Source organism: Festucalex cinctus, chromosome 13 (genome assembly GCF_051991245.1).
Source record: "Festucalex cinctus isolate MCC-2025b chromosome 13, RoL_Fcin_1.0, whole genome shotgun sequence".
Lineage (NCBI taxonomy): Eukaryota > Metazoa > Chordata > Actinopteri > Syngnathiformes > Syngnathidae > Festucalex > Festucalex cinctus.
In genome coordinates this window covers 10,699,091-10,726,011 of record NC_135423.1, presented here as the reverse complement: position 1 = coordinate 10,726,011, position 26,921 = coordinate 10,699,091, and the positions used below count along the sequence as shown (strand labels likewise).

Below are 26,921 nucleotides of genomic sequence, written 5' to 3'. Positions count from 1 at the left end.
AACTTGCTACACCGACTACTTTGTGAAATAAAGCCCCATTACAACTGCATTCTGAGGTAACAATTGCATCTACACGATCCATCCATTCACCCAGCAGAAGTGTTTTACAGCTTTTTAATTAATGAACTAAACATACGTGGGCATTAAATCACAAGCTGCGGAGCATGGCACTTAACAGCGGACTGTGCCTGGCTGCCGGCCCGAAAGCCACTCTGATGTTTGGATGCTCAAGTGAGGCTCTCGCCCGACTCGAAACAATCCAAGACAGAAGCTAAATCAAACTCCTGGCACAATCGCTTGATAAGGAAGGCGCCTAATTAAATCATACGAATTAGAAGACAAATGGCGCGTTGCGGAACGGCGGGAGCAATCTAAACTCGATTGAGCCCTGACCACACTGGTAAATATTGTCCCGTTCATTCCCTCCACACTGCGTATTAAATCCCATCCACAAACGTCCACATTAATTGGCCTGTCAGGAGGTGTGTTTGCCGGGCTGCTCTGCACACTGACATGCTAACCTCGAGTCAGATTCCCATTTAGATCACGGCTGACACACGTGGCAGTGACAGCATGTTACTGTGTGTGTTTGTGTTCAACCTCACCGTAATTAGGGCGATAAATCATTGTCAAAATGAACAACTGCGCTATAGTCATTTCACACTCGCGTCAAAAACTTGTCATCAAACTTCAAAACTAAAATTGTGCCGGTGAGGATTAATTACGCTTTGCGAGTGAGTTATATGGCTTAACTGTCAACAATTGCTATCAGAAAAATACGGTGAAGAAGGCCCATTATTTTGAGTATGGTAGATTGTTGATCCAACAAAAACATTAATCAAACCCTTATGGATAGCAATGTAGAGTATAAATAAAATTGAGTTGCACAACATAAAGATTTTACATTGGGATCCACAGTTTCACTCTTACCGCATACCCTGAATTTGTTAAGTTGCAATTACAGTGAATATATGTATGAAAAACACTACCAGGCAAAGTCAAATAAAATACTTGAAGTAAAGCGTAAAGTAGGCAAAGTCAAATAAAATACTTGAAGTAAAGCGTAAAGTAAAATCAACACATTTTTCCTTTTTTTTTTTTTTAAGATGCAAAACAACTAACTAGACAGAAGTAATATCGTTAAATAAAGTACTCTAAATATGAAATAGTCACTCAAAACTGCTATCATGAATATAGGGGGCTGGTACAGTTTCAACAGGGCAGCCATAATGTGATTCATAGTGGCTCCACAGGGCCAATGCTCTAAAAAGGCTTAATGTTAACCCTGTCGGAGCAGCATTGCAAAATTGACACCTGAAAATAATTTTTCTGTCCCTGACTCCAATTCAGCGCCAGTTTGAGAAGCTTTATGGCCGTCACACTGCTCCAACGGGTACTAAGATTTCTGCAATTCCTGACAAATTTCGAGCTTTTGTTGATGTTGAGCCCCATTGCAGACCTAGACTTTCATTGGCTTTGCGTGAACGCCTGCTCAAGGAGTTAAGTATTCATCAGTGGCGGTAGTACCAGACGTTCCGTTGCGTGGTTTATCAAAAAAAAAAATCCAGTTTTGAGACACTTGCCATGGAGGGTGGAAACTGTGCTAGGTATTAGAGAAGTGTGATGGCCATAAAGCTTCTCAAACTGGCACTCAAGTGGCAGTCAGGGACAGAAAAACTTCTTGCCAGGCGGTAATTTTGCAAATCTGCTTCAATGTCAAGTGGCAAGTGAATGTTATGCTTAGAAAAACTGCAAAGCCTAAGCTATGAAATTCTGATGGCCTCATGTCTGACTGAATGATATTTGAAAAGACGTTGGAAAGGAGCGTGTTGTGACTTTTAGAACACATATTTTTACAATGCTGCACAAACAAAACGGCATTTCAGTACCATCGTAAACTGCATTAGCTTAAGGCATGTATTGCATATTCACATAACAAAAACAGGGCAATAGTGTCAACAAAAACAAGATTATTGCACCATACTACTACTGTATAGAGAAGAATGTCTGAAATAAAGATGAGAATGAACAGAATAGAATTATGGCAGGAACAGCACTGTTTATATTGCAGCACTACACAACACCAAGGAAGACATAACTTCCGCACCTCCAAGTATGTCTCTATATGTTCTGCTGGTCTTGTGCAAGATATCCCATTGGGGCCAATACTCGTGTAGAGAACAGCAGGGAGAAGATGAAAAAAACAACAGTTGAGCTATGGGTTTTGCGATATCACACACACAAACACACACTAAAAATGTACAACTCTCTGCTGGGCTGAATTAATGCGCACACGTCACCCAATCACAAATGCCTCTGTTGGAAAATTATTTAGCCGCTGCTGTGACAGCATTTCTTTTTCCCCAGGACATATTGTTCACACACTGAAATGCGCACAGGAGACACCCCCTGCTAACTCCTACTGGCACACAATTAGCTAAATGAACACAGCGCATGCATCAACTGAAGCATGAGGCAAGTGCACAGGTGCAAATCCACTCGCTGCAGACATAACAAAACAGCCATCGTTTACAAAACCACATCTTATTTTGTGAACTTTGGCCAAGATGGAATGTCCGCCATACAATTGCAGAGCACAAGAGCCTTTACACTCACATTTACACATATGGACAAGATATGGCATGGGTAGCAACAGCAAGATAAAATGAATTTTGCTTGGAATCTCTCGTTTTCTGCTGCTTGTCAAGCCATTGTTATGACGTCACAATCGATGTTTTTTTTTTATTATTATTTATTTATTTTGGAGTAAAATGTGGTTTGCACTCTTTTTTTTTTGTTACAGTATTTAGTGAAATTACTCAAAAGGAGAAGGCATTTATGTCTTTAAGCTTGATAGGAATGTATCATGGATACGTGTTCACCGCAGATTTTGGATAGAATACAGAAATATCCACTACATTTACACCGCTACAGGGGTGGTTGAGTCGGCACTGTCACAAAAATAGTCCCATTAATAAATAATGCAGTGCTTGGGTTTTTCTACAATTTTCATCTACATTCTTCCTGTTAGACGCCACACATAAAAAAGCAGAGCAGGCAGCATTAAGGCAGCTGGACCTGGCTGGTGACAAGACTCCCATTCATCAGCATATCCCTGGAGAGTCCTCATCCGTGCGCAGTGACAACAGTCTGCAGCGCACACACAGCACTGTACAAGGGCCCATGTCAGCATCATCTCCGATCGAAGAGTGTGACTCGTGGGAGCGTGTGTGAGCACATATATTATTCATCAGCATGCAATCACATGAACAAAGTGTCTCTGGTAGGAGAGATAAGGCCTTCTTTATTTCTGCCTACCGCTTTTGTGTGAATGGATGTGTGGACGTGTGTGTTCTCCCCAGTCGTCTGGCAAACAGACCATTTGTAAGGAGAGGGAGGAGTGGAAAGACGGGGAGACAGCGAGACGTAAAATACGCAAGAGTGTCTGAGGGATGCAGAAAAATAAGAAGAGACAGAAAGCGAATCACTTACTGGACAGCGGCGTGACAGAACGTACAAGGAAGGGTGATGGGGGCTTATCAAGTCATATTTTCATGCAAGGGCTCATCTTGATTTTATTTTGTACGAGACATTTGCTTGTACTGTGCAAGGAAAACACCACGCATCCACCTCCCCTCGCAAACACATGGCACTCAGTGCTCATGTACCCCTTCAGCTATAACAAGACAACACTGTCAACACTCACTGTGGGCTCGATTCCATCTGCAGTCTGCTTCCACAAAACCAAACGCACGCGCTGGCACAGGCTGAAGAGATTTCACACAATCTCGCAAGGCATGAAGCAATGCTTCAATAGGACTACACTTATTGTTTTTCATGCAAGTATGAAAACATAACACGCATTTTCTGGGCAGAAAACTGAAAACGACGGTTCATCAGTTGGAACGCGACAGGCAACACACATCAACAATGAAGGGTCTTCTGTATTTACTTCTCGACATGTACCTGCTACAGTAAAGAGATCCCTTTTTTTCCCAAAAGAGTTTTAGGCAGCAAAAAATTAGAACACTGCAGAAAAGTGGAGACAGCGGAGTTGAATACTGCACACACAGAAACAGGATAAACTAACATGAGCCTGTGTTCTTTTTCAAATATTACAATGATATGGCAATCTCAATCTGCTCATCCAAAAGAGGAACCAGTAGTGGATTATGCCACCCGTATTGCATCACTTGGGACACTTGGAACCCTGGCTGACAATTTACTAGGTACAGTGGAACCCGGCTTTTCACAGGGCATAGTGATAGAGCCTGTATAAAAAGCAGACATGAATGCCGCCGTAATGCCTTCTCACATTGACTTTCAACCACAAATCTAACACTGCTACTGTGAGATGCGTCTGCCTTCCCCCCACAGAAGTCTATTTGAGCAGACAACTACGCTACATCCAAACTGCGGGGTATGACGGCCAATTCAGAATTTTATTTGAAACCTTATCTTTGTAAAAACAAATGCAAATTCGAATGTGAATGGAAATGAAAAAAATGTGACAAATTACACATATGGGCAAAATAATAATAATAATAATAATAATAATAGTCAGAATGGACCTGTAGTGTGAACATAGCATGGGTAGAAGTTAACAACAATAACCGTTTATCGTCTCAATTAAAGGACCGCAGTATTATAAGTAAGTAAGTATTATACTGTTCATACTTTAGACCAAGGCTCTCAAAGTTGCAGGCCGAGAGGCCCTGCGGGGCAGATAATATTTTGCAGCAACATCAAAGCTTAATGGTAGTTTGACAACCATAGCTCAGGCTCATGACACTTTTCAGCAAATTGTCATTTTGAAGTGACACCACGTAGAAGGAAACAATTATGTCATCAAAGCCTTCCGTGAAGGTAGCTATGAAAACAGCCAATTTTTAGAAAAACAGTAGATGCAATGTTTTTTTTTTTTTGTTGAGCACAGGGGCTACCCGACATGAATGCAGAGAGAATTACTCAACTAGAATGACTGGAGGCTATTCAAAGTAGCCGGAAGATGTCTGAGAGGACCAGGTGACCAATCTTGTCCTAATTCTGAAGAACCATTAATGTTCTGAACTGTTATTTTTAATAAAGATTTTTTTTTTTTTAATACGTGGAACACTTTTTTTTGTAGATTACCTCAATGCAAACACACAGACTCTCTCCAGCAGCCCAGACATACAGTAAATTGAGTGTGAGACCCCTGCTTTAGATGGTACTTTGCCATGAAAACCAAATATATGTTTTGAACCATTTCAAAATGAGACTGCCATAGGTTTAGTTAGTTTAAACAATTGTGCAGTTGTACTTCTGCATGAATAACACCCAGGCGATTGAATCATATGTAACTGTGGCAGCGATGAGTACTTCAATGTCCATAACCACTGACGCATTACTAATTGTACTTCATTTAAACGGCACCAATAAGGCAAATTTTGTTTTGTTTTGCAAACATTACTTTCTCCTGCTTGTTATCTAAAAATGAGATCACAATAATGCTAAAATGCATCCATCTATTTGCTTTTCCTCATTAAGTTCGCGGGTGAGCGGAGCCTATCCCATCTGACTTTGGGCGATTGGCAGGGTACACTATGCACTGTTTGCCAGCAAACCGTAGGGCAGATACAGTACACTGCAGACAAAAAAAAAAAAAAAAAAAATCAGACTCCTATCACAACTACGAACAAATAAGAATCTAAAATGAACCTGCATGTTTTTGGAACGTGGGAAGAAGTCGGAAAACCTGGAGACTGTACTGCATTGATCTCATTTCTCATTAACACCAAAATGCAATAAATTAACATGGAATAAAAACCTAACAGTATGAACATCAACTCCCACACAGACGAGTGATGAACTAAAAAGTCTGCCATTCAGAGGGAAGCAAGTGCAGGCAGGCAGGCGAGCACGAGATGCTCCATTGGTGGAAGATATGCCTTCTGTCTACCTCAGCATTTCTAAACAGTTATCTTCACTGTGCACAGGAGGAAAGGTCATTTATTTTTTTCTTCCTCTCTCCTCTCTCCTCTCGACATCGCCATCCTCCCATCACCTCTCCTCCTCCTCCTTCGCTCCCATCTCATTTATCTCCACCCCACCTGCTCTCACGTCCTTCCCCCTTGGCTTTTATCTGCCCCTTTCAGTATCCTCCTCTTTTTCCTTCGCCGCAACACCCATGTCCTCTCCATCCTCGTCTTTCCAGCTACTATGCTCTCAGTGCAACAGCCCATTCAGGCTCTAAACAAAGCTGCCTACAGCATCATATGAGAGCTAATGAAGCACAGCCAGAATGTGGGCCTTCATAGCTACTCAATGAGGGAATGATCGAAGCGAGCGAGGAGCCTCCACTGAGGGACGGGAAAGTAAGAAGTATAGGTAGCAGAGGGGAGGGAAAGTTGGAATTTAATGGAGGGGAGGGGGCTTCATCAAGCCTCCCTCTACACTAGTCAGAGATTAAATACAATGTATTGTACATTGTATTATCACAATTTATTTCTATGATTTGCTATGCACGATTGGTTGGCAACCAGTCCAGGGTGTCCCCCGCCTACTGCCCAGAGCCAGCTGAGATAGGCGCCAGCACCCCCCGCGACCCTTGTGAGGAATAAGCGGTCAAGAAAATGGATGGATGGATGGATTTGCTATGCAGAAAACACAATTTAATTTAAATAATTGGAGCCAGACCAACCAGGGCTGCATTTTCAATTTAGGCGCTCCACTGCAAAACCAGGTGAAGATGAGAGCGCTTATTCGAAACAAGAGGGACAAATTGGTGCCAGCTGCTCATCTAAGACTGAAATAATTGTTGTTGAGCTTCTGGGGAGGAGACAACAAAGAAGCTGGAGTAATAGCAGAGAGTGACGGCAAAGCTGGGGCATCACAAACTAGTGATCACTTCGCTAGATTACTAATTGTACCAAAAGACAAAAACATACAACAGTATTTACTGCAGTGCATCCTGCATTAGAGTTTATTACTGGTCAGCGGTTACCGTTGGCTACATGAGAGAAGGTGCAGAGTGAGACTAGTGTAAATTACAAGTGCAGTAGGTATTAAACCCACAAGTTGATGCGATACCACGGTGCAACAGCGTTTATAGCTTGGAGTCCATCAATCGACATTATGTGTTTTGGTTGTTTTGTGCAGGAAACTAACAGCCTTAAGGCATGTTGAAATATCCATCCATCAATTATGTTTTACTGAAAATAAAAAAAATCAGAATTAGCATCTGAAAAGGCCTAACTGAGAAACAGCCTAAATCCTCTTATCAGCCATCACTGTCAGTAAAATCACTAAATGCCATCCAATTACAAATCACAGACACCTTCGTGGTCTCACAGACAGTCAGATCTTATAAAACTCTTGCAACAATTCAAGTACCAGAACAAGGCAGCTAGGTGGCTGAATCTGAACGTGAATGGATGAGCCCCCCCAAAGCACAGTACTGTAATAGCATTGTTAAATTACTGTCTTTACCATACTGCAAACAAATCCTGATTGCTGACCAATATCTCTATAAAGGAAGACATTTTATACAGCTTTCATTACACAAATGTACCTTATGAAGTGTCTGGCGAGTGTGTATATCCCCATGGTGAGATTAGAGAAGGAAATTGGGTCACCAAACAACACACATCGGCTTTTGAATACATGGGGAAGATGCAAGAAACTGAGAACAAGGACAGAGGAGAAACTATGGAAGCAGAAGTGCAGCAGAGACCAAAATGTGCTAAAAGGCAGAAAACTCTTTAATTAACTTGTTGTACTGCTCACCACTTTCCCAACATTCTGAGTCAGGAATTTGCATGGCTGCGGCAAGCCGGTGATGAGGCGCCTTGGTCTGACAGAGCCATCATTATATCGTTGTTTGTTTGGTTTTTGTAGTGTGCGACTTTCATCAAGTTCAGTAAATGAGTAAGACATCTTCCACTACATTTATTATCCATCTGAGTGACGATGATTTTTACAAAAGGTCATTGCACGAGAAGCAAATGACCGTTGTAATAAACTTATCAAAAGAAGGAGAAAATCCCATCAGTCAAGGAAAATTGGTTGACTTTTGTTACTGCAAGCATTTCGTAATCAGCTTGCCTGACAAACAACAAATGCAACAATACCTTGAAGGTTTGAAGGGGATTGGTTGAAACCAGAGCTGGCGAGGAATGTACCAAGCTTTTCTCAGATAGTATTCCAAATCAATGCAATCCTTGCTTTTACAATGAGCAATAAACTGTGAATGGAGACAAATGATTAAAACTGTGACTGGTATTTTGCTGACAAGAAAATAGTATATCTTTAGAAATGGCTCTCAAACGTATGTAGGATAGTATTTTTAAAAATAAAATAAAAAACAATCAAATTTGAACATGAGACAAAACTGACAGCTATCTTACTGAAAAGATATGTGTATTAGCCTTCGCTATCTCGTCCATTGCGTGTCAGATGTTATTATTAATATCGGTGGAGCTGTTGCTTTGACATAGAGTAATAATCCCGTGCATAGATTTGGTCTTCTGATCTTATGGTGCATTCAAAATCAACAGGATTGTTACTCCGTCACCGAGCAATAATCCTAGAAAATTTGAAAACAATGAATAATGGATTGACGAAGACAAAAAAATAATAATTATACAGATTCAGTCTTTTGGTCCCCGCAGGCTGAAGGTTAAAAACTGTCAAGTAACAGTGTCCAAAGTTATCCTTCAACATAAGTTACCTCTGTCATCTTGTGTCAAATATCTTTCAAAATCTTTACAATTCTTGCTTTAACAGAAAGAAGGAACAAAAACACCTTCTGACTGCTTGTCGAATAACTAAATGTAAGACTCAAGAAAATAGATATGCAAAAACTGCACAAAACATAAGAAGTCCCAGGAATAAAAATGTATCGATTTCTCATAATCCACTATACTGGACACATCGGCCCGAGGAGCAAATCGCTATCAGGGTGAACAGTATCATCAACTTGGGCTCCTCAGCAAGACCATTTACGCTATTCGCCGTTTCCCAGCTCCTGTTGTAAAAAATGTGCCAACCATATCAATCGAGTTACTCGCAGTGGCGACCCCAGATTGACAGGAACCAAAGTCAAACAACAACAGTATTTGATGATAACGATGCAGTGGATGACATCAGGAAAGAAGGAAGACCGTGGATTCAGGCAACAGATTGGGAGGTGTCGCTATGAGTTGGATGGTGGCGGGTAGAGGAGAGTGTGATGGCAGGATTTGGGATTTGAGTCTTTTAACTTCATTAGTTCCGCCTCAGTCTGGGGCCTGTAGATTATGTCTAATTAAGCAGCTTAACACGGCTTAAAAAGCACCGCACAGAAAGCACAAGAGCCTTATCTGTCAACCTCCTCAAACGGTTCTTCACTTCCCCTTTTCTTCCTGTGGCGGGACGACATAAATTCTCTTTGCATGGCCTTTAACGCAGGGAGAGATTAGCGGCTGTGACATGGGTGTGAGCGGGATAGCGAGCAGCCGTGATGATAGCAGGTTTGGTTGCCGAGGCATCAAGAGAGACTTGATGACCTCACCACCAAGACAAACCCCCACCACCGTCGTACACCACCGCTGGATTAGACTCCACACTAACAGACCCTGCATGTTAGCATGCACATAAACAACCAGCTCAGCTTTCTTTAATGAGCACACATCCTATTTGTCCGGTAAATGAGACAGCTGGGTTCCATATTGCAAGGAAGGGATTTGGAGCTCCACTGGAGTGCATATCTCTTGCGTAGCATAAGAGTAATGTAGCATTCTAAGAGCCAGAAGGGAAAGTGATTTTTTGTCAAGGTTTTGGGGTTCTCTAAAATAACACAAAACTTCAGAATTCAAATCCATGCATGATATCACATAATACTTCATAGCGGAAAAGGATTTGCTCTGTTTTGAAAACAGCTGGCACTGAATGAGTTAATGCTAAGACTTTCATTAGTCAGGTTTCCATCCACCCATTTTTATTCAAATTTTCAAGAAATGCGAAAATAAAACTGAATGGAAACACTAAAAATAAAAAAAAAAGGGCCCATAATTCGCAAAAAAAGTTTTTAAGCTTGGAGGGGGTGGATTTTGAAGCGTATCGAAAAAAGGAAAATGCCAATTTTGGCTATGGAAACAAGTTTTGCCAATAAACGCCGACAAGACCGGATACAGGTCGAACGTTTTGACGGAATATTACATCACACCTATGTTTGTCGTCGCAAAGTAATGGCGGACGATAAAGTAAGGTATGTTTGGGGGAGACAACAAAACAGAAATCTTTTTGGAATTAATTAAAGGAGCTAGTAATAACGCAATTTTAGATGGAAAACAGCAAAGAAACGCTACCGTTTATCAAGAATTACAAAAGCAAACTCGAACGACATCTCACGGCGCAGTCGCTTCCTGTTCTTCTTCTTTTAAATTACTGGTGGATCCCATCTCTATGGTGTACAGCGCCACCTACAGCAGCGGAGTCACTTCTCAATATTCAAAAAAGAAGAACAAATGGAAATGGGCATAAGTCACACATGTCCATTTTGCGCGTTTTCACAAAATTCGCATAAAAATTTCGAAACATTTGGATGGAAATCTGACATTTGTTTGACATGTTAAGCCCAACAGTGGTCAACTTCTTTTTGCCTTAAGAAATGCCTGTAGCATTAATAAACGTTTTGTTACGGCAACACTTTAACTAGCCTTAAATTTTAGCTACTCGTGATCATGAAAACATTATAATCGATGCAAAACAATTAACGTGTAGGAACGGTGCGGTGTTTAGAATTATTTTGCTGTGTTACAAATTTATTCTCAAGTTATACTGAAAGTTGAGTTTTGGCAGTTGAATAAATATTAAGTTTTGAAATCACTGAATAATCGTGTTTATTAATCGTGGTTCAATCCAAATCATTGTGATTATTATTTTCCCATATTAACCAATCCCTGGTTATATTCTACTTTTCTTTGCCATAATTGGTCCCCTATACACTCTTAAAGTCGTTGGGTCAGAATAAAAATAATTTGGGTCACAAATGGACTGACCCACTACTAAGGCCAATTTGACCCCATTTTTTTGTACAACATAACCCAAAAAGTTCAATCAAATTGACCCAAATAGTGGGTTGGTGCATTTTTTTTTTTTTTTTTAAAGCCAAATTGGGTTATTTGTAATCCAGAAGTTTTCGTAGTGTAAAAGCCTGTATCCAACTGAGGGGCGGACGTTTGAGAAGCTAGCCAATGTTGATTTCTCATCAGAGTTCGTTCAAGGTCGTGACGTTCGCTAAACCAACAGTGTTAAACCATAACGAGAAAGCAGCATTTGCTAACTTCGCAAATATTCGCCCCTCACTGGGATACGAGCGTTAGATGCACAATGCGCTGAAGATTTCAGCATTTCCCATGCGATATGACACATGATGATGGTTTGACTTTAGCAGCATATTATTCTAGAAAACTTTGAAGACCTTCAACTTTGGAGTTTCCAAAGCATTGCCTCAAGTATAGCTACAGATTGGGCAAGGTGGCCACCCTCAGGATATGTCCATCTTGTTAATGAATGGCAACGGACCAGGGTGGCCACACACGGTCTGTTAGGCGGCAAACAGCCTCTGATCCAAATCCGCTGAGTGTCTATTTTCTGACAACGCCTCTCCACTCAGCCAGTCCGTCAATATGAGCACAAGTGGAGGTGCTTAAATGATGAAAGCCAGCAAACAACAAACGGAAAGGAAAGGGCAAAGTGGCTACAGAGAAGTAGAGAACGGCGTGCGAGGTAGCGATGGAGAGATAAAGTCAAAGCATGATGGACGTAGCCGAGAGAAAGACTTGGAAAGGAGGCTGGAGTGAAGAGAGCCACTATCTGATAGAAGGGATTTGCTCTACCCTGGAACAGTAATTTACTAAAGCCATTCTGCACAGGCCCATCAGTGGCGATCTGCTGGCAGATTAGACGGCAAAACCTCATCCCTCATTTTCTGTCCAGCCAATCAGCAGCTGGGAAAGGGTGAGAGGGAGAGGATGAAAGGATGACAGAGGAGAGGAGAAAGGGGGCGGCAGATTGCCGTCTGTTGAATGGAGGAAAGCAACATGGGCAAAACACATATGGAGGGTGGATTACATTTGTTCATATCTGCTCTCCAGACACTTCATGCACAATCTAATGCGATATATTAACAATATGCAAAGTTTATAGTGTTCAGTTTTGAATGACAAACCTTTATGGTAAACGGTACTTGATTTACATAGTGCTTGTCCACCTTACAAGGCCCTCAAAGTGCTTTACATTCGACTACTCATTCACCTACTGATGACGCAGCATCAGGAGCAACTGGGGGTTCAGTATCTTGCTCAAGCATACTTCATCGTGGTCACAATGGCATGGGATCAAACCACAACCTCTGCATTGCGAGCCACGTGACCCATAAATAAGCTAATAACATATAAAACAAACTGTTCGGTATGTGTTGGTGTATTTCGAATGCTTTGTGAAATAATGTGATACTTGCTTTAGGCAATTCTGCTAATAATAAAATGCAATGAAAACATAGCCTCCTTGGCGGCGGTAACAAAGAGACACCAGACAAATGTTTTGTGTGTTGTGCTCAAGCACACTGCATACACACGAGCCATGAACTGGTCTTGAGCGTCCACATCCTGTGTCTCTGGCTTGAGCACTGACTTATGAAAAAACAAACTAAGTGGAACAACAGAGAGCTATTCCTTCCCCCACGGACTCTGCCATCACCACTTCCCGTGCTCACTTTGGAGCTGGTGCCCAACCTCAAGGCATCCTTGGGGGGTGGGGTGGGCCAAGTGATCCCATGAGGAGAGGGCTGACATCATCCGTCCATGCCTCCTGTCAACTACGAACCCTGGAGAAACGGGCGGGGGCGGGAAACAGTCCGGGCCTCAATGAAACTGCACGTGAACGCGCTCAGTGTTGCACAATTTCCCAGAATCTGATCTGTTATGGCCAAACACTGAGTGGGGACAACCAGAGGATGTATTTACATAGCTATGAAGCAAAAAGATATAGATGGGATCATGGGAGTCTCCGAAGCACTCGCAGCGTTTGCTTTGGGTCTGACCGTAAGTGCGCTCATAAGCCGGAGCTACGGTTCAAGGGCAGGTTAAACTAGTCAGTGCTGACTTGTTGGGTTCGTTCTACCAAACAGCACACAAACAAGAAATTCTTTGCAATCGCAGCAGCATGACGCCACTCTGCTTGTTTATGTCACACCTCAGCTAAAAAGACAACTTGTTTGTCTTGTAATTGCACTTTTGCAGGGACTCTCAGTATTAGTTCCAAGACCCCATCTTTTTTACAGATAAATGAAGCATGAACAGTATTACATTGAGAGTTCTTTGTGTTGTCCTGTCACACATTTGACTGGAAACCTATAAACTCCGCCATAAGTGCTTATTACTACAATTACAGGATTCTTTGGCCTATCAAGCCCACAACGGAGCTTAAATTAAACCAAGTCATAGACAGAAACACTTTTCAGATCACAAAACAGTACATCACCTTAACTGAATACTAATAATTGAAAATGTTATTGCGTCTCGCAACAGTGAGAAAAGTCTTTATTTTTTGTTATCAAATATTGTTCAAAACATAACTTGACACTGAAACACTTTTTAGAGACTTGTAATTACTGATGCTTTAACATCAAGTGCATATTTTTAACAGTCTTGCCACACATTTCACTTAATTGCAGCGTGTTCTGATTTATGTTCGATATTAATTATGAACAGCACTTTTTTTTTCTTTTTTTTTTTCTTTTTATTACAGCTGTGGTTGTTCTTTAAAGTGCCCCATAAATAACGCTCAGTTGAGTTGAGCTGTAGGGCTATGCATTTAGTTAAGTAGTATTTCAGTCTGAACACTAAGGGGTAGTATGTTAGAGGAAATGAGTATCAAAAAATAGTTAAGTAAGTAAGAAATGACGAATAATGGAATTATAAACAACGGCATAATTTACATGGCTGTTAGCCAAAAAATACATGTCAGGATTGGTCATAAGGTATTGTGTATTATTGGAGCATTTTATGAGTATTAGCACAAATGGCGGTACTGGGGTCAGACCATCCCTAGCAGCTTCAATTGTTTGTTTTTTGAATTATTATGTCTTAAAGCCGTTGAGACAAAACAGAATTCAAGTGTTAGCTGCAATCAGTAGGGGCGCTGCTGCAGATGGGCAAAAAAAGACAGTCGACACAACACAAAACAATTGATTAATTGATCATTCATTTTCCCCAGAGTCAATCTGACAACATTTTGTCAAATGCTCATCCCAACATGATAAATGATTGTGCTTTCCATCTCAAACATCATCTGTATTTGTGGTGCGCCGCAATACAAGGATTACAGGCCGATTTGAGGAATGAGCCCATACAATCTATGAATATGCATTGACAAAATGTAATGCCAGAAAAGGCTTTACATGTGTGTGCATATTATCAATTTGTGTGTAGCTTATGTTTGTTTGTTTGCGCTCATCATGGATCGCCGGCACACACAATAAACTAAACCTTATGCTTTTATTTACTGCCGCTCGCTGATGCTGAATGAGTAATCACTAGTCATGGACTATGTGTTTGATTTAATGAAGACTTATTGTGTGATACAAATAACGTAGGCAATGACTGCATATGTGACTCATTACTGTGGAAATCTTTCCAACGATGGCAATCACAATAGCTACGAGGCTTTGTAACAACCATTTAAATGCCATTAAAAATATGCATCTAAAGTCGCACAAAATACTATTTGAAAGGTCTGCGTGACTGACTGACTGAATGATTCTTACAGTAGACGCACACAATAAACACTGGCAGGCTTCATTGTAAACAGCAAAACTTGAAATGGTCCCACTAGAACAACAAAACGAAGAAAACAAGCATTTTACCTTCTGAATTGAACTGCGGGTGAGGTTTACTTATTCCCCCAAACAGACACACACGCACACAAACATGCGGCAGTCACATGGTTTTCAACTACAACAGGCCCAGCTCGTCCTGACCTGACAAACTGCATTCTCAATGACCTTTTCCCTCATTGGGCAAAAAAACAACAACAACAAAAAAACTGCATACTTTTATCTCTACAACTTACGACATACATGCAAGTCAGCATAGCAATGAAAGACAAAAGGCAGCAGTAACAGGAATTGAATCTTGGGATAGTAAGCACATAACGGTCAGTTTTATTAGAAAAAGAAACAAAGCTGACAAAGCATGCCAGCCCTTTGTTGATGATGTTTTACTTGATTTATTAGCAATGCTGATCCATGCTCTGTTTATTCACTGATAGACCTTCAAAGCTTGAGCGCCTTGAAGATGGGGGAATACACACTTTCTGAACAACAGGAATGTAACAAAATGGTGGATGCACGATAGCCCCGCAGCAGGAAATGAACTCTGACATAAGAACTATGGACTTTAGGGCCCCTGGTGCATCCTGGGAAATTACAGCATTGCGAGGGAGAGTGTGGATGATCTGAGTCACCCTCATGAATCCCCAACTAAGAGTAATGGTGTCATGAAACCAAAACTCTGACTTTGACGCTACTCTAGTCACTGTATACCTTCACAAAGTCCCTTGATATGATAACCATGGCAAAAAGTGGTACCCCGACTTCTCTAATATTGGTACACCATGAAAGCCTAACTCATGGGCCTATTTACAATCTCTTTAAATGATCACCGTATGTTTACGGCATTCAGAACATCAAAGCCCTTTTCTCTTCTTCTTCTTCTAATTTCAATCAGGTGATTCATCACTGGGAGCATTCATGAGCAGTTTGTCCAACAACAGAAAGACTCAGAGAAACAAGGTCAAAGCCAGGCCAACTTGGAGACTGGCAGCCTGTCGGAAACTGTAGTCTGTCTTTCTTTCATGCGGATGGACCCGCCAGCACCACAAAGACGGCTGCCAGCACACAGAGTGGGCCGGAGACAGTGAGAGTGCAGGAAGTAAAAAGAGTACTACCATCCAAATAAGAGAACACTGCTTGGGTCAAAGCATTTTCGATGAATTCCTCCATATTTATGTTAGACGCCGCTGTGTTTTATGGTCGTATTTTTTCCCACCCATGAGACAATAGCATGGACATCATTAGCTAAGTGGTGGCGGGGTGACAGGCAGTGGCGCTGCGATCGATAAAGGCCGGCTCAACCATCCGCAGCCTGAGAGGTGCTTACTCATCAGCCCAGGGCTTGGGTAAGCCTTTGCTGGGGCCACAGATTTGGACCAGGTCTGATAAGCAATGTGGAGGTGTCAAGGCTTTGCAGTTCGTGATATCAAATAGCTATGTGCAGCCACCTTAACTTCCCACCTTAGAAAGGATATGATGGCCAGTTGGCCACTATCACAACCGCGCAGAAGCCAAAAACAAGGGGTGGGGATTAATTGGGTGACTTGAAACCAGTTTCTACCAAGTAATACAATATTAAAATTGGTGCAACTGTCAACAGTTGCTTAAGTTGCATAAATATATTGATTTGTAATGTTCTCAACTCCAGTTTCCCTGTCAATGTCACCATGATGTTCTTTAGACCACAATTGATACTGAATCAATCAATGCCTCAATTCATTGCAGTCTCAATGGGTGCTGTTAGTGCTGCATGATGCTGAGAAAATTTTCTATTACAGGTAATTTTATGTCCATAATTATATTAGATGTGTAAACAACCAATTAATCAACAACTAATTGATTATCAAATTTATCAACATCTACTTTGATAATAACAGTATGGCCCACCCCTGTGGCCATTTTATGATCAGGAACTGGAAATTAGAAGAATAGAAAATTGCTATTAATGTCATGCCATTTAAAGCAAAAGTGAAGCCGCACCACACATCAAAAGCATGATACACAGTAAATGACATCATACAGCACATGTACAACAAATAAGACTACCGGTAAGTTGTCACCATGCCTGGATTAGTGGAAAAGTGCATGTTGTTTTTCGTGTCATCAACCTCCAAGTTCCACCACAAATACTACAAAAATAATAATTTCCCAATGTTAAAATGCGCCAAGCCAAACTGAATTGTACCACTTGGTGGAAATGTGGCTGTTGTGTCTAAGGAGTCACCAACCCAAAACACTACCACAAATACTACAATAATAACAGTGATGTTCCGAAGTTAAAATGCCAGCATCAAACCAAAGTTCAGAAAAGCAAATGACAGGACAAAACAACACTATGGGGTTTTGTGTGTTTGTGCGCAAGACGGTTGCAGCACGTGTTTGCGAGGGACACGCCAAAGGCCAGCGCTGTGGTCAGAACCCCCTGAAGTGGCATCTGAGACAAACATTGGGTGACAAGGCGGCGCCCTTCCTGTGTCCTTAACCACAGCTAACAAATACGCTGCATCATGCCCTCAAAATGGTCAAATTAAAATAGCTGATGACGACGTGAGAAACGAAAGAAAAGGAAAAGAAAAAGAGAAAAGTGAAAACGTGGGGTGAGCTGAGGTATTTTCAGGCCTGTGGGAGCTCGTATCTGCAGCTCATTTTCTCGTTTCTTGTGAGATGTTTGCCAGTCTGTGACTAAAGTGGCCAGCTTTAATTACTTTGAGGTAGTTAAAGTGACACATCCAATGACGAAGGAAGGGAAAACTTGCTGAATTTGTACAGAATTTATCTCGATTGCTGTACACACAATCTCAATAAGGATTTTTAAACTGTTTTGGCTGACATTCTGCATGGCATCATTAAACCTCACAAGCCTGTGGATAGTGCCTGAAAAGTCCAAGATGTGATAAGGATAAGGGACATGGGAAAATGGGCACAATACTTACAAAGGTATGCTAGCTTAAAGCTAACATATAATGCGAAACGCTACAGACTGTTTTAGCGTTTAGCGTCAGTGTCACAGTATAAACCTTAAAATAATTTAACACATATGGTATCGCAACATATACAGAATTGATATAACAACAGTCACTGGCATTTTTTTATACGCTGCTAAAATAAAATTCTTAAAGAAAGATTCAAAGATTCTGCCATGAAAGTAAAGCACTGAATCAAATGACAGAGGCCTAAAACACACAGATGTAATCTTTAATGATAGAATGTGATGGGAACCTGCATTTACAAGAAACACGATGAATAAGAAATGTCTCCAATATCAACAATAGCCTTGATTACAAGTGTACAGCATCTCAGGATTTAAGGTCTGTCTCTTGAGCATACTCACTCAAAAAACAATCTGAGACTACTAAAGCCATAATATCCAATGTGAACATACACGTGACAATCCCTGCGGGGGTCTCCGTGACCCATTAAAGCAGCGAAAGTCCAACCTAGTGAACTCCAGGCAGTGGCCTCATTTCGCTGGCAGCAGCTCAATCATAACATCTTATCTACGGACACGCTGAGTCATGGAATTCAGCTGTGGCCAATAGCCAAGCAGCAGGGTTACTTATGGCAGTCATTGATTGGTTGATCCCGGAGCGCAAAGCTGAAAGGCCACATACCAGGAGCAGAGCCCTGAAGCAGAAACCAACAGCAGTTTGCTCACGCTCATTCTTTTTCCTGCGACTGACGAGCCTGCTGGGGTACGGTCAGAGTCCATGTCTATGCCTCAAAGTACAAACTACACAAACCCTACAGGGACAATTACTTGACTCCAAGGAACTATTTGTACCTTTTCTGGTCCAAAAAAAATATCAAGAGCAAAAAAAAAAAAAAAAAAAAAAAAAAAAAAAAAAAAAAAAAAAAAAAAAGCAGTCAAAACCACCCAAGTGACAAACCATTGTAATTCCTGAAAGGCACAATGATTCAACATGTCGTTTATTTACAACTACCAGGGGCACACATGCTTGCCCCAACTGTCAATGTCCATTTTCCACCAAGCGGTACGGTTAAGTTTGGTTTATCAAGATTCAGTGTGGTTTGGATCAGGTAAACCCTCATTTAGGGTTGTGTTTCCAGAGCAGAGTGCATAGGTGGGATGGTGATAGCTGTGTCAAATTGTTTGGCATTGCACCATACAAGCGAGAAAGCATAGAAATTGTTCAATAATTAATTATGAAAATTGAAAAAGTTAATGCGACACAGTAGGGTCCAGTGTGCTGACAGTATTCCTTCTTACTCAACAGAATATGGAACTGGTTTTATTTTCTTCCTAAAGGAAGCAAGGAACTGCCAATGTGCAGTGAACATTTTTGACTGGTGAATATGTTCAATGTAATTGCGAGTACGTTCGAACGTACTAGCATATACGTTAACTTTGAACATACTGGCAAATATGCTTGAACATACTCATACAAATATACTCAAACGTACTTGTAGGCTAAATGCTACAAATATAGCATATATTAATTCCAATAATGCCATGGGGTATGGCACACGCAGAAATCAATACCCCATTGCATTATGGGAAAAAATACCAAACCTAATTCATGCACTGCAGACATAAAAATAAATAATAAATGTCACTAAAAAAAAATGTTTTTCCCTTAATTTTTGAATGTACTGGTATGTGGGACAAATGTTTATACTTGCAAGTATGTTTGAATATATTTGCATGTACGTTCGACCATAATTAAACACATTTGAACAAACTCGCAAATATTTTCAGTGGAATTCTACCAATCATCCCATTGATTAAGAAAAACCCGGTAAAAAAAAACATCTGACATAAAAATTTATTTTGCGCTCGGAAACAGTAACATGAATGTGGGGACTGGTGCATGCAGTAAGATTAGTCATCGGTGGGGGAAAAAAATTATGCTTGCAAAGCTTCGAGGGCATAGATGTTGCTTCGACCTTTGTGGAACCTAATTACTTACGTTATTCAATAAATTAATGCAACACTAACAGAAATTAAATGAAATGAAAAATCAAAGAAATGCATACCCAACTGCGCAGCATGGCAAGAATGACTCAGTCATCCCCTGACTTCTCACATCAAGGAATCGCTGTTTAATTCTGTATCGTACATCCTAGTCCAATTTCTCCAAGGCCACCATGAAAAGGGTGTCACTGTGGGGTCTTCTTTAAAAGACCACTTTAATCGTGTTCACTTCTTTGGAGCCACCCGTTACACCATTAATCATATCTAAAAGCCTTACTTACTACAAGCAATCGCCCTTAATAGGCCATATGAATTGGAAAACAATACCTTTATAGGGTAGGCTAGGTATAGAGCAAGTGCAATTTTTGTTAACAGTCCATTCAGAGTTCCTCAGTGAGCAATTTATTACAAAGCCCATGAGTGTCGGCAATATTTAATAGTCATTTTCGTTCCCATGGGAGTATATGCGAGGCACAAGTGGAACTGCTGACTTGAGGTCAGTTCCTGGCACCTATTTCAGCTCTTCTGTTAAAAGTACCTCTAAAGCAGAATAGGGGGCAAACTACAGAGGTCTTTATATCAAAATTGTAATATGCAAAGAGGGTGAAACACCGAGGAGAGAACAGAGCCTCATTTCAACCTAGGCAGGCACACTTTCTAATGGAAATTCAGATGCAATCATCCCAGAATGCACCTCTTTCTGCCTAATAATCGGTCACCAGTACAAAGCCACCATTGAGCGAAGAGTGACTGTAATCGGGACCACCAAACAGCAAAGCTGCCTGCTATAATTAGCTCCTTTCTCCATCAAACACAGGCTTAGGCTGACTTACAAGCAAGCTTCTGCTGTGGAACAAGGGCAAGAGAGCGAGAGAGATTTAGGGGAAAAGACCATTTTTGATGAGTGGGCGTGTGAAGTTGTGTGGCATTGACAGGTAGGCTTGCTCGTGGGGGGGGAAATGTGCAAATGAGCAGGTGACAGGCCGGGAATAAAAGCGTGGGTTGGCACGGAAATATGTTAAAGGGTAAATTTTCAAATGGTATTTGATTTATATAACGGTTTTCCACCTGACAAGGCCGTCAAAGCGCTTTACATTTGACTACTCATTCACCTACTGATGACACAGCATCAGGAGGTTTAGTATCTTGTTCAAGGATACGTCAACGTGGTCACAATGGCATGGGATTGAACCCATAACCTCTGGGTTGGGAGACGACCACTCTTCCACTGATTCACACTGCCCCAACCAAATGGGAGTCAAACAACCGGCTCTCAATAAGCCCAAGCGATTTAAAGGCTCCACACGACCATTTCTCAATTCTGTAGAAAATGTCAATGAGAGCACACCCCTCCACTTTTCCCGCTTGCCAAACTCTGAGCTGTCCAGATAATGAGGGACTTAATCTCACTTCCAGGGTCCTAATCGGAGTATGCATCCACACGTCTGGCCCGCAGCCCGACAAGCAGAGCTAGCCTCCCTTTAATCCCCGCAACAAGTTCCACTCCCAGGACCGGATCGACACGACCCGGTGGCAGACGGTACATGGGTGAGCGAGTACCGAGATGTGACTGCCGTGCTGCAATGAGCCCAATCGGGCAAGGAGCAGAAGTGCTGACAGCTGCTAACACAGTTTACCTGGGAGCAAAGATGAGTGTTCCACTATAAAAAAAAATATTTTTGTTGACTTACTTCTCACCACAGTACTAGCAAGGCAGTTGATGAAGCACAGTGTAAGGGAGACTCATCAAAAATGCTGCCAAACATACCGTAGGCTACGATGAGTCAAAGTATCTGCTTGGAAAGGACAAAAAAAACAACGGGATGGGCATTTCACTACATTTCTTTGTTCAACCATGGAGTTGACAATAAAAAAATAATTATTTCTATCTTTTAAAAATCCCTATAAAATAAAAATAAACGTATTCTTAAATTGATAAAGCACATAGAGCAGTGCTAACAACCCTGCCACATTTGAATGAGTAAAAACGAGCAAATATACAATATGAGGCTTTAAAAAATGTGAAAAATTGCTGTGGGCATGTCTACTATGTGCTGCTCAACTGTCATCTGTCAATCAAACAACACTGCTACAACCTACAAACTGATGCTACTTTGTCTGCCCACAAGTGCAGGTTTGAGTCGTATGGTACTATGTACACTAAGTATCCCACCGGGTCACAATGAGGTAGGGCTGTGCAATTAATCGAAATTCAATTACAATTTCAATTATTACACTCCACATTTACAAAATCGCCATAATCGTAAACAAAAAATAAAACATTATACTAATTTTGAGTTGTTTAAATGTATAATATTGCACCTTTTTTAACTGTAAAATGGCTAATTTAATAAATCTTGCTGGGTCCAAAAGGAACTTGCATAATTAGTGTTTCAAAGTAATTTATTTGCCTTGATATTTTTTACATTTAAACACTTTCTTGTTCCGTATCAAAATACAAATGATTGTCCTAATCGTGATAGCAATTATTACCAAATTAATTTGGATTAATATTTTCTTCATAATTGAGCAGCCCTGCAACAAGGCACTCTAAAATGCCTTCAAACCTGTCTACACTGTGTCACGTCTAACTTTTAATTATTTTTTTCTTTCCTTCCTCTTCTGCCTTCTTCCATGATGTATGTGTACTCATGGATGACAACAAGGCACTCTAAAGCTGCCACACCAGCCCGAAGCTCTAGTCCACTGCCTGTTTAGTAGTCCCCCACCCCCCCACGTCAATCTTACATTCTTTGTCTGCGTGACGTGCGCACACTCACGGCTGACAACGAGGCGCTCTAAATTCGCCAAGCCAGCAGCCTATCTTCAGGAAAGATGCATTTTTGGGGTATAGGCATATGTCGAACACTGCAGTTGCACCAAATAGCCGCTAATAAGAATGAAGGAATGCAGTGCTTATATAGTGGGGGAGGGCCAATTTATGCCAGACCATAAAGTGCCTAAGTGCAGTGTTAGCCACAAAGAAAAAAATAATGCTACAGCTCCTCAAGAAAGTACTGCTTAGTGTGTCTTTGGAGTTTTCAAACTAGTGCAGTGCCGGGCATAATAATGCTACACTACCACCCCATAACACTTATGTAGCACAAATTCCTGCTGTGGACATTATTTTTATTGTCTTCTTTTGACAGAAAACTAGTTAACACAAGAATTGGCATTAGTCCCACACGATCAACAGAATTCTTAAACAATTAATAGATAACTACCACCACTCTTGTGCTATACATCATCTCGGTGACTCCTCAGTAAGCATTGATATTCTATTCTCCTATAGTGTGCAAAAAAAAATTAAATCCATCGTAAATGTCTGAATATAGAGTGCTGGCTTATCTATTTGGGGTGTGGTGTTAATTTATTCAAGTGGATAAAGCATCTGGCAATTAATTGCAGCATTGGAGGCCACTCTCTGAGGAAACATGGTTTGTAAAATATGCATATGCTTTAGTGAATCACCATAAAATTGGGAACTCACTTGATTTAAGATCATCCCAGCATTAAATTACATTTTCTTCCACTTGGTCTGAGCTGTTATTGGGACGTGACACATTACAGACACTAAACACGCTCTTCTAATCCTCCACTGGTTATCATAACTATCAGGTTGCCTGATGACTGATTTACTTAAAAGGGAACAACAGCAGCAGCATTCTCATCTGCTATTAAAGTTCCTGTTTCGTTCTTTGATTCAGCAATGACACAGCAGTGTGCACCCGCACCTGCCACCGCTCTCTCACTTCAAATCCGTGGGCATCAATCTTTAACCAGTGTGGCAGTATGAGAGAGACGTCTCCTGGAATGAAGTGGCCAGATGTCCAGCGGGGAGAAAGGGAGTGGCTTCAATGACCACTTTGCAGTAAGCGTGACACAGGTTGACTGGCTCTGGCATCGAAATAGATTAAAAGCTATGTTAATTGTTAACATGAGGTCACCCTCGTAAGTCTACCGTGACATTATCATAAAATATGAGAGCCACATTAGCTCCACATGTGATATGAAATTGATGCATGCCAGTTGGAAAATAATAGAAATATATTATTGAGGTTATCCGCTGGTTCAGTTCTTATGTTTGGTACCAAATTGTCCATGTCACAACTTGAAACCAAATAACTTAAATTCACTTTGTGGTTAATTTTGGATGATAAGAACCACAAGCGTGAGTTAAATAAATGCAGCCCCCCCCCCCCCCCCCCCCCCCCTGATTGTTCCATAAACCCAACACACATTGGGCAGTGTTTCTCCAGGCCTGACACAACCAAGTGTTGTGCTCCCAACAATTGTTTGAACGTTTGCTTGGATGGCGTCCATGCTTTTTGAGCTCCTTCCTCTCCTCTGTAAACTTCCCATGAATCAGCTATAAATGAACACAAGCATCAATCCTATTACATGATTTATGATCATTACTAGAAAGGGGTTAGAATCACACACGCCTTTCTGGGAGGGGGGGATTGGGAATTACTCTGTTACATTCGCAAACTGCAGTGAAACAAGTAGCATAAGCGATGGTAATCACACATTATTTTGGCAGAGCACACTCCAGATTGGGGAAGATTTAAAAGGAAGTAGTCCATACGTACCATAACATTCCTTCCTCTCCGGATTCCGTCCACTCCTTTCCCTCCTTGCAGTCTTTAAAAAGAGACAAAAACACTCCCCTCCAACACTCTCATCGATTAGTATCCGCTTCTAGGAGGCGAAAAGCGTCTAAGTGTCCATTTCGTGTCACTTTGTACGCTCACGTCTGAAGTTTTCACATTAACGTTTGTGCGCGTGTGCGTGCACCGGAGGGCTAACCAACAACTGAATGCTAGTTAAGGGGGAGAAAGCGACCAAAATGCCGCACAAAGTCGTCTTCTACACACGTATGAACAAGGAAGAGGGGGGGAAACGGATGGTCTGCTGCTTTAAAAGCGTCCTTTCGAGAGTCTTGTCTTTCTTGCTTCGCCACCACGTTGTTTAGAGCAATTATTATTTCCTTTGTTATGTCCAAAATAAAAGATTCGCCAGGAGAGGGAAAAGGGGCGAGCTGTCTTCAACGATCCCAGCGGAGCAAAAAAAAGAAAAAAAGAAAAAGAAAGAAAGAAAAGAAAAATAAAAGGTTGGATTCCCCGTCTTCTTCGCTGGTGTTGTTCAGCTGCTGACAGGCTAGAAAAAATGTGTGACTGTGTGTGGGCAAAGTCTTATTTTTTTGTCAGTTTCCCAATAATGGCGGCGGCCCTTCTCCTGACTCCAGGCAGCATCTCCCCTCCTCTTTCGCGGCCAACACAGAGAGACAGTCTCGCCCAGTGGTTCATGCACACTATTACAACACGCACTCGCACTCAATCGCGCGCGCGCGCGCGCACGTTCTCCAATAATCCACACTCTTGAATATTGTGAACGTTCCGTTTGACATACCTTTACAATTCAACAGTTTGGAAATATTTTATTCACGTAAAAAAGTGAGACTAGTCCCCTACTAAGGATTATACTCTTATTCGTATTAATAGACACATAGTGACACAACTGATAAAGGAAATGCACCATGTAATTTATATTTGTAATTCGTAAATGTATACGTAATAATAATAATAATAATAATAATAATAATAATAATAATAATAATAATAATAATAATAATAATAATAATAATATGGTTAAGTATACATTTATGAATGCCAAATCTTTTTTTTTAAGTATTGTACATTGTCCACAATGTGCTTCAAAACAGGAACACATAGATGCATATTAAATACATATTATTTAGGAAAAAAAATATTAAGATATATAAATTAATTCATAATATAACAGCAACAACAATAACAATAATGCAAAGAAAATGATAATATTAAGAAAAGATGGACAATATTACTAATATAAAAACAAAAAGTAATAATAATAATAATAATAATAATATGCTCCAAATGAAAACAAGATAACATTTATTTTAAAATAACAATAACATAATAATACAGTAATCGTAAAGTAACACAATGTACTTAAAAAGTAGTAAATGTTAGATACAATACGTAATACAATAAAAAATAATAATAATGAAAACATCAAAATACGAGCACAATGTGCTTGAAAATATTGGGTAAGATTGAAAAATAATATAATAAATAAATCATAATTTTAGATTTAAAAAACAGTGCTTGGTTTACTTAATTAAATGAATAAAACATTAATGTTGGCTATACTAAATATTATATAATTGCAAAAGGCAATTATTTTAGTTTCAGATTTTTACTTAAATAAATAAATAAATAGATAAATAAATAAATAACAATAGTGAATAGTTTTTTGTTGTTTTTTTTTTTAGTTGGAGCCAATGTAGGATCCCCAATAGTTAACAATATTCACATTTTTGTTTTCCACCATCAGTACATTAAATATAAACAGCAAGTTTGTGTTCAAAGTGCACTGACCTTTGCTTGAATAAACACACAAGCTCATGTCCAATCACATCGGACACCATGTCGCTCTCAAGCAATATTTGCACGACCTAAGTCACACGGAGCAAGATTAACAGGGGTCGAAGTTTCAGTTAAAAAATCTGCCTCTGTTTTTCATCCGTTTTGTTTTTCTTCCTGCCTTGGCCTGAACACAAGTCAACTATTAGTTTGAATTAGAAAAACTATTACAATCAAGATGTTCTAAATACCTAAGTTTGCTTTCCTTGCCATTGTCTTTTTTTTCCCCCCCTATCCATTTTGCCGCATCGCTTTCTCTGGACTTGCAGCTTAAATAGTTTTTGGTCTCAAGGGCCAACACAATACATTCCTCCACTCAAACGTTGCGCAATCACTGACAGTCCCAGTTCCTCCACCGCATCTAAAGCCAATGAATGCTCAGTCGGGAACACTGTCCAAACTTCCTGGCCGATTGAACTGGCTGCCCATCTAGACCACTGAGCGATTCCAAGGCCATGACTTTGCTGTATACTAGATGCACATCATTTAAACTCAGAGAATGAATACCAATTCAATTACTTTCAATCATCAAACCAAATTATGGAAGATTTGAGAAATATGCTTCGGTTGTTATTCAGGCAGACAACACGTCTGCCTCACAATCGATAAGTTCTAGGGTTCAAATCCAGGCTTGGGGTCCTTTGTTGTAGTTTGCATGTTCTTG

The 26,921-nt window shown here is 40.6% G+C and overlaps 1 protein-coding gene across 1 annotated transcript in view; it reads right to left on the bottom strand.

The window, feature by feature from the left end:
• Positions 1-25,074, bottom strand: part of arhgap35a (Rho GTPase activating protein 35a) — a 58,605-nt gene extending 33,531 nt beyond the window's left edge. The window contains exon 1 of the mRNA XM_077540239.1: positions 24,383-25,074. The gene's annotated coding sequence lies outside the window, so the exon portion shown is untranslated. The remainder of the gene's footprint in view (positions 1-24,382) is intronic.
• Positions 25,075-26,921: the final 1,847 nt, after the last annotated feature.